At 47.4% G+C, this 8060-nt stretch overlaps 1 non-coding gene across 1 annotated transcript; it reads left to right on the forward strand.

Annotated features, from left to right (window-relative positions):
• The first annotated feature begins 1157 nt into the window (after nucleotides 1-1157).
• LOC116271202 lies at nucleotides 1158-1264 on the forward strand. The gene has a single exon (XR_004179624.1). It is a non-coding gene; the product is annotated as a U6 spliceosomal RNA (small nuclear RNA).
• Nucleotides 1265-8060: the final 6796 nt, after the last annotated feature.

Genomic DNA, 8060 nt, shown 5'->3' on the forward strand with positions numbered 1-8060 from the left:
TAGAGATGTTGTTTCACCGTGTTGCCCGGGCTGGTCTCAAACTCCTGAGCTCAGGCAATCCGCTCACCTCAGTCTCCCAAAGTGCTAGGATTGCAGACGTGAGGCACTGGCCTTCTAAAAAAAGGCCTGTTGCAAGCTAGTCCTTGGCTGGTGTCTGGGAATGTAGATGAGAGAAGGGTCCCCATCCTAACCAATGTGAGCAGCTTACTCCGCCTAAAATGTTTGTGCAAACAGCGTGGTTTAAGCTAAACACCTGCTTTCCCTCTGGGAGTCTGGAAATTTAGTAAGCATTAGACCAAGGGTGTCTAGGTGACCATCCCCACAATAAAATCTCTGGGCACTGAGTCTCCAATGAAGAGAGACAGTATTTCACACTGTTGTCCCGACCTGTGGCTGAGGCAACTGTGCATGATTTGTGTGGCTTCTTTGGGAGAGGACCCTTGGAAGCTTGTGCCTGGTCTTCCCCAGACTTCATCCAGGAGCCTTTTCCCTTTGCTGGCCTTATTGTGTATAGTTTTGCTCTGATGAATCATCGCCATGAGTGTGACTGCATGCTGAGTCCCACGAGCACTCCTGGCCAATCATTGCACAAGGAGGTGGTCCTGGGGACTCCAGACACACCCTGCTCGAAACACAAGTATCTTTCCAGGATAAAGCCCACCTCTTTGTTTGACGCCAGGACCATTGTGAGCCGGCTCTAATTGACATCTCAGGCTCATCTCTCCTGTTCCCAACCTACCACCTTACGTTCCCATTACACCCCTGCCTCTATTACTCACCACTGTAGGCACCTGTGTTTCATTCACCAGGGCCCATCTCAGGAAGCCCTCCTGGAGGATCCCTTCTATCAGAACCCAGCTGGTCCTGCCTCATGCTCTATTCCACTTCCTAGCACAGAGCCTGGAGTCCTAGAAGTTTCACCACACCCATGTCCCCAATCGGGGTGATTCCTGGAAATCAGGGGCACAGCCCATCTATGGCTTGCATCTCCAGGGACACCACAGGCTCCAGCACACAGTAGGTGCTCAATAGAGGTATTGCAAGCTTTAGCCTCCCTATACAGATGTCTCTCTCCTCTGAAATCAGGAAATTAACACTCCTGAGACCTGAGACATGTGGCCTTGTACACCTATGATCCTTTTTATAGAGATACTTGAGTGCTCCCTTCGGCAGCACATAGACTGAAATTGGAATAATACTGAGAAGATTAGCCTGGCCCCTGCTCAAGATTGACACAAAAGTTTGTGAAGCATTCCACGTTTTTTTAAACTACCACGCTTTAGTCATTATACAATGCACGCATTGAAACATCACACTGTACCCCACAAACATGTACAACTATTATGCATCAATAATAAACAACAAAAAAGATACCCAAATCCCCCGACTAGGTCTAGATTCCAATTCAGACTCAGCATATACGATGGAGAACCTGGAAGTGGGGGCCACGCACCGAGATTCCCTGATCTCCATGTTACACGACACTCTCAGAGAAGTAAAGCGACCTAACCAAGGTGGCCCAGCTGGTGAGTGGCAGAGCTGGGACTCAACTCCAGAGCAGGCAGGTCCAGAAGTCCACCCTGTGAACACTGTCCTCAAATCATTGCTCAGGGTGTGCAGACCTGGCGTGGGGAGCTGTCCCTTGAGCTCCGGGGCTGCCCTGGGTCACTGTCCTGCTCACCAGTGACCTCCCCGAGGGCCAGGACTCTCCTCTTACCCTGCTCCCAGCTCAGGGCAGTGCAAACTGGTGATACCATGTTTACCCCCTAAGCTGCCACTAATTCTCTCCTCCCACGTGAGCCTGCTTCAGAGAGGTTTGAAAGTTCTATTCTCCCATGAGGAGCTCCAACTCCCTCCCAGCTTTAAAGAAATTCACATAAATGGAACCCACGTGGAAAAGAGGCACTTTCGCCTCCTTCATGGCAGCCTGAGAGCCAGCTTCAGGGTCCTGCACCCCAGAAAGCTCCAGGTTTCCTTTGGCTGAATCCTTTTGACATTTTCAATGGTAAAATAAATTTGATTTGCAGAAGCCATGAAGGAACCAAGGCGATGTGATTTCCAAAATGCACTGTGTTATTGGATATGATAAAAGACTGAACGAGTCAGTAAATGTAGCAGTTTAATAACTGTTTAAAAAAAAAAAAAGAAAAAAAAAAGGCCGGGTGCTGTGACTCATGTCTGTAGTCCCAGCACTTTGGGAGGCCGAGGTGGGCAGATCACGAGGTCAGGAGTTCAAGACCAGCCTGACCAGTGTGGTGAAACCCTGTCTCTACTAAAAATACAAAAATTAGCCAGGTGTGGTGGCGGGTGCCTGTAATCCCAGCTACCTGGGACGCTGAGGCAGGAGAATTGCTTGAACCTGGGAGGCAGAGGTTGCAGTGAGCCGAGATCGTACCACTACACTCCAGCCTGGGTGAGAGAGTAAGACTCTGTCTCAAAAAAACAAAAAAAGCAAAACCCATGTGGTCTGGTGGTGGTGGAGGAGGAAGAGGAGGAGGTTATGGTAGGTGGAGAAGGAAAGATTCATGCCTGAACTCACTGCCTACACCCAGAACGAATCCCCAGCCCCACTCACTCCCTCACAAACACAGACAGACACACGGATTCACGCCCCACACTCCCGCATACATAAACAGGCATGGATACAGACGCAGAAATGCACAGCCATGTTCACATAAACATAGGTGCACGCGCCAGGCAGGTCCACGAACAGTCATCATAGCTGGTGCCAATCATTGGGCAGTGAAAATGTGCCAGGTACTGCGATGAGGACTTTGCATCCTTTTGTCTCAGTTACTATCTTACTCGGTTGTGCAACTGTCAGAGACAAGCAAGTTATTATTCCCGTTTTACAGATGAAGAAACTGAGGCACCGAGATCTTAAGTAACTTCCTCAAAGAGATCCCAACTAGGAAGTAGGGAAGCCAAGGTGAGAACCCAGATAGATTTCAGAAGCCTTGTTCCCTTTTTAGTTTCATTGAAATATAACTGATGGATCCTCAACTTCAGAGGTGTATAGTTTGATGAGTTGCGATGTGTGTGCATACTCATAGAATCATCACTATAATCAAGATAATGAACACATCTATCAGCCACAAAAGTTTTCTTGGGCCCTTGATAATCTCTTGCTTATGTCACCATCCCTGAATAGCCACTCTTCTGCTGTCTGTCACTGTAGATTGATTTTCATTATCTAGAATTTTCTAGAAATGGGTCATGCAGTGTGTCCTCTGTAATGCCTACGGAAGCGATGCTCACTATGACTGCACTGTGGGCATCCTCACACATGCATGCGCAATGTCCACAAGTCCTCACCAGCACGCACCCCCAGGACCACATTCCCCCCTCATCCCCCCCTTACACCCATTCCCACACCCCCCAGGTACAAGGCGCTCCTGTGCCCCCCACCCCCACCCCTCACTGTATCTCTCAATCCATGCTGCTCCTCGGGAATAATTTTGCTCCATTCATCAGCGAAATAAACTTCTGACAGTTTCCCAGCAAAGCAGTGCAGCTCCTTTCTCCTAAGTCCATGTGACAGGTGACTGCAGACCCACTGTCCTCAGCACGTGAGCCCTTTGTAGACTCTGGTTCAATTCTCAAAAGCTTTGCTCATTCAACAAGAAGCCAATTCTCCTAGGCACTGTATATTCAACAACGACCAAGAAGTCACAGTCCCCTCTGGCTATGGAGCTAAATCACCTCCCCAGACCCCAAACCAAGCTCAGACCGGTGTGGCTGGCCAGGAGAGGAAGAGTCTTCCTTCAAGGGTGGACGCTGAAAGACAGCCACAAGACACTGTATGGAGACAGTGGGACAGGGCAGGGCTGAGCAGAGCTCCATTGCTAGGAACATGGGCCATGGCTTGTGGCTGACCACCAGGCTTTACGGGACAGGAAAGGGGACTTGCACGCCCTGCGTCAAAGCCAATTACTGCAGGGGGCTGATGTCCAGCTCATACCTGAAGTCCAACTCACCCCTAGCTGTCAATCTGGATACACAGTGGAATCATTCTAGGAGTTTAAAATCATACTGAGCCCTGGGTTCCACTCCCAGATAATCTGATTTAATTGTTTGAGGGAGGCGTGTGTGACCTCAGCATGTGCATTTTTAAAAGCTCCCCAGGTGATTATCTAGTATGCAGCACAGTTTGAGAACCTCTGTAATTCTTCGTTCGCCTCCAGTCTTAGGATAGGTACTCCCGAAAGCACCGCAGGATACAAGAAAGCAACACTGCTAGAGGGAAGGCCTCCAATCCCACCTCCCTGCAAATACCCTAATGGGAATTTAACAAGATGACCTGTATTGATTAGATATCAATTAATTGTGAGACGAGGACTAAAGATTTCATAAGCAATCAATCTCACTGTCATGTAATGAACTGAAATTGGGGCAAGTAGTAAGTAAATGCTCAGTGATAATGACTTTCTTATCAATATCAGATATTTAAAACCTTTCAGGTTTTACTGGTAATTCAATATCAAGATAATTAGGTATCAGTCAGGCACATTAAATATTGTTTACATTGGCCGTTTTTCTTTAAATCTCCAGTAAGACGGCTATGGGGTCCCCAGCCAATGGCTCTTGCTTATTTGGGATGACACATCTAATATATTTACAAGTATTAGGTAAGATAACCTCTGAGGTATGAACTACCATGGAAAGTAGAGAATGCTGAGTTTATTTCAGCTTCACACGCTGGTACCAGAAACGGAAGTCTAGTCTAATATGTCATCTCAGCTAAACTGAGCTGTGGAAGAACTACTGCAAAATCCCTTCCCCTTAATTACATTTTACTGTTAATTAATCGAATTACTTTATCATTACCTTGATGCCAACACCTATGAACCAGATTACTTTAATCATATCGAACCTCTACTTCCTTGTAGGTGTTTTTGATGTATGGAAATCATGATGGGGCCAGAAGCACTCGTGACTCTGGCATGAAGGAAAAAAAAACTATTGCTTCCGACCATCAAGGTTTACGGACATGGACCCAAATCATCTTAATGCGTCCTGAGGAAGGCAGAGGAGGCAAGGCATGAGCGTGTTGAGAAGAGACTTTACGGGAGTAAAAGATGCAGGCGGTAGAGTGGCTTTGATCAATAGATGGAATCATTCCATCGAAAACAAGTCAATCTGGTATATTTAAAAAATTGTTAGAGGTGTTCACATGGGTTATATCCCCAAAAGTCTACATCATAAAGGTGCAATAGGCCCCACAGCAGTGCCAGCCCTGGGTAGAATGCTGTTCTTGCTCTCATGAAGTAAGGGGCAAGGAAGAGTGCACTGGTCAAGAGTGCGGGCTTCAGAGTGGAAGCCTTGAACCAGCTGCTTAAAGTCTCTAGGCCTTGATTTATGCATCTGTAAAATGGGGATAATGATATTATCTACCTTACGGGGCTATAGTGGGGACGACATGGCATCATTCCTTGAACTCCCCAGTACTATGTACACAGCAAGAGTTCAGTAAATGATGCTTATTTCTATGCTTCATTTTGCTTTCGTTGTGTCATTGTCTTGACCCCATTCAATGTCTTTGGGCCTCAGTCCCACTTTGATATTACTATTTCCACTCCCTCTTCTATGGTTGTGGTTAGGGCTGAGGCACTTTTCCTGACATCCTTTTGCCCAGATCTTTATTTTTTACCTTTCTTAATCATTTCATTCTAGATGAGATTCTGGTAAACAGGATAGAGCCAAGCTTTTTTTCTTGACTCAGTCTGGGGTCTCTGTCTTTTAATCAGGGGATTCAGTCAATTCCCTCTCATGGGAATAATGGCCACCCTTGTTTCATTTCTGCCCTCTTAAGTTATGGTTACTGTTTATCTTACTTCGTTGTTGTTTTATTTTTCCTTTTCCTTCTTACACCTGGCTTTGTCAAGTAACCATGTATTCCTGTCCTCTCTACTCCATAATTTTGAAAACTCCCTCTGGCTTCTCAGCTATTAGTGATGACCATTCTCATCTTTACGTACACGAAGCACCCTGTATTCTCGTTATGTTAAACGGCCCTGTCCTAGCACAGAAGTCCTCTCCTAGCCCTTCACTGAGGTCTACAGAATTTCTCTTCTTCACTCTCTCTCCCTGATTTTTCTCTCTTTGCATTTGGGCCCTAGGTTTTGAGATACTTCTACTCCTGATCTCCTGTCATTATTTTAATTCTTAATAGAGACAATTCTCTAATTAATGTGTTCATTTATTATGTCCCTACTTCAAGCTTTAAGAACCACTTCTTTTAAGTTTCAAAAAATCTTTACTTCACTCCCACTGGATCTCTTTAAGAGTATTTCTTTTGTGTCCAAGTTGTCTCCTGGATCTTGCCCAGATCTATTTCAGACAGAGACACCTGTCCCAATTCTTCCACTGGGTCAGCTTCCCTCTGGTTCCTGTCCCCTACATCTGTGGGTTTTTTCTTTGCCTGCTCATGGTTCCCTGTACCCTCAGCAGCCGACTCCAGATGTCACAGCCCAACCAGAGTGAGAGGCACATGGGCTTCTGCTCCTCTGGACTGGCAGTGACCGACCTGGCCGGCCTCTGCTGAGACCCTGGAGGATGCCTCTCTGCTCCCGGAGAACCCTGTCCATGGTAGTAGCGCTCCCTGAAACTCAAAACCTGTGAGCAATTCAGCCTTAAGTGGAAAAGAAAACAAAATGGCAAAATGGCTACAGCAAAACGTAAATTTTAAAAATAATTTGCAAATTGGTCATTGACCAAATTGATAGTATGATGAATTGACTGGTGTAGACATAGTTTTTGGTAAATTTGTTTGCTTCCTCACAAAAGCACTGGCAACCCAGTTTGCCAGGGTGCTCGCCAAAGCCCCTTCCCCGCTTGCTCTGAAGAGGGTGTTGAGAGGCAGTGGCCAAGTGGGAGGTAGGGACAGGCGTACATGTCACCATCTTCCAGAGTTCTCATTGTGTTGCCACTGGAGTCATCTGCTTCTGCTTTTTTTTTCTTTTTTTTTTTTTTGAGATGGAGTCTCACTCTGTCGCACAGTTTGGAGTACAACGGCACGATCTTGGCTCACTGCAACCTCCTTCTCCCAGGTTCAAGCGATTCTCCTGCCTCAGCCTCCTGCATAGCTGGGATTATAGGCACATGCCACCATGCCTGGCTAATTTTTCTATTTTCAGTAGAGATGGGATTTCACCATGTTGGTCAGGCTGGTCTTGAACTCCTGACCTTGTGATCCGGCCTCCTCAGCCTCCCAAAGTGCTAGGATTACAGGCGTGAGACGTGGCGCCCAGCCTGCTTCTGCTTTAAACCAGGTGAAGTGTACTTGTGGACTCGAAGGTGCAAGTGAGAGTGTGTGTTGATACTGGTGGCTGTAGCTGCAAGCCCTGCAGAGCCAGCTCATAACACAAGTGCCAGCTATTGCTGAGGAGAAGCAAGGCTGACTTGGACTGTATTTTCCAGAATATGATTGGCAGCTGTGATGCCCTGCTCTGCCCCGTGGGCTGGGAGCCAGGCTGATGGGCCATGTCCCCAGGAGGCCAGTGTGGGGAGGGACTAGAAACATCATACTATAGAAGACTGTGGAGTGCTTTGAGAGGCCAAGGCAGGTGGATTGCTTGAGCTCAGAAATTCGAGACCAGCCTGGGCAACACAGTGAAATCCCGTCTCTACTAAAATACAAAAAAAATTAGCCAGGCATGGTGGCGGGCGCCTGTAATCCCAGCTACTCAGGAGGCTGAGGCAGGAGAATTGCTAGAACCCGGGAGGTGGAGGTTGCAGTGAGCTGAGATCGCACCACTGCACTACAGCTTGGGCAACCGAACAAGACTGTCTCAAAGCAAACAAATAAAAAAAGACTGTGGACTGGGTTTGTGGACTGGGCTTGGGGGCTGAGGGGTAGGAGGGTGGGGAGTGGGAGTCAGAGTGCTCAGCCTAGAGAAGATGCACTTCCATGGGGAGATGTCCTGGGCTTCTGTGTGGCCCCAAGGGCTGGGACTGAGGCAGCGTGGAGGCTAGGAAGACGATTCTACCATCAGAGCTTACCAGTGATGGACCTGTCTAGAAGGGGGGAGCTCGCCATCATGAAATGAACTCATTTGATG

This window comes from Papio anubis, chromosome 17 (assembly GCF_008728515.1).
Source record: "Papio anubis isolate 15944 chromosome 17, Panubis1.0, whole genome shotgun sequence".
In the NCBI taxonomy this organism is placed as follows: domain Eukaryota; kingdom Metazoa; phylum Chordata; class Mammalia; order Primates; family Cercopithecidae; genus Papio; species Papio anubis.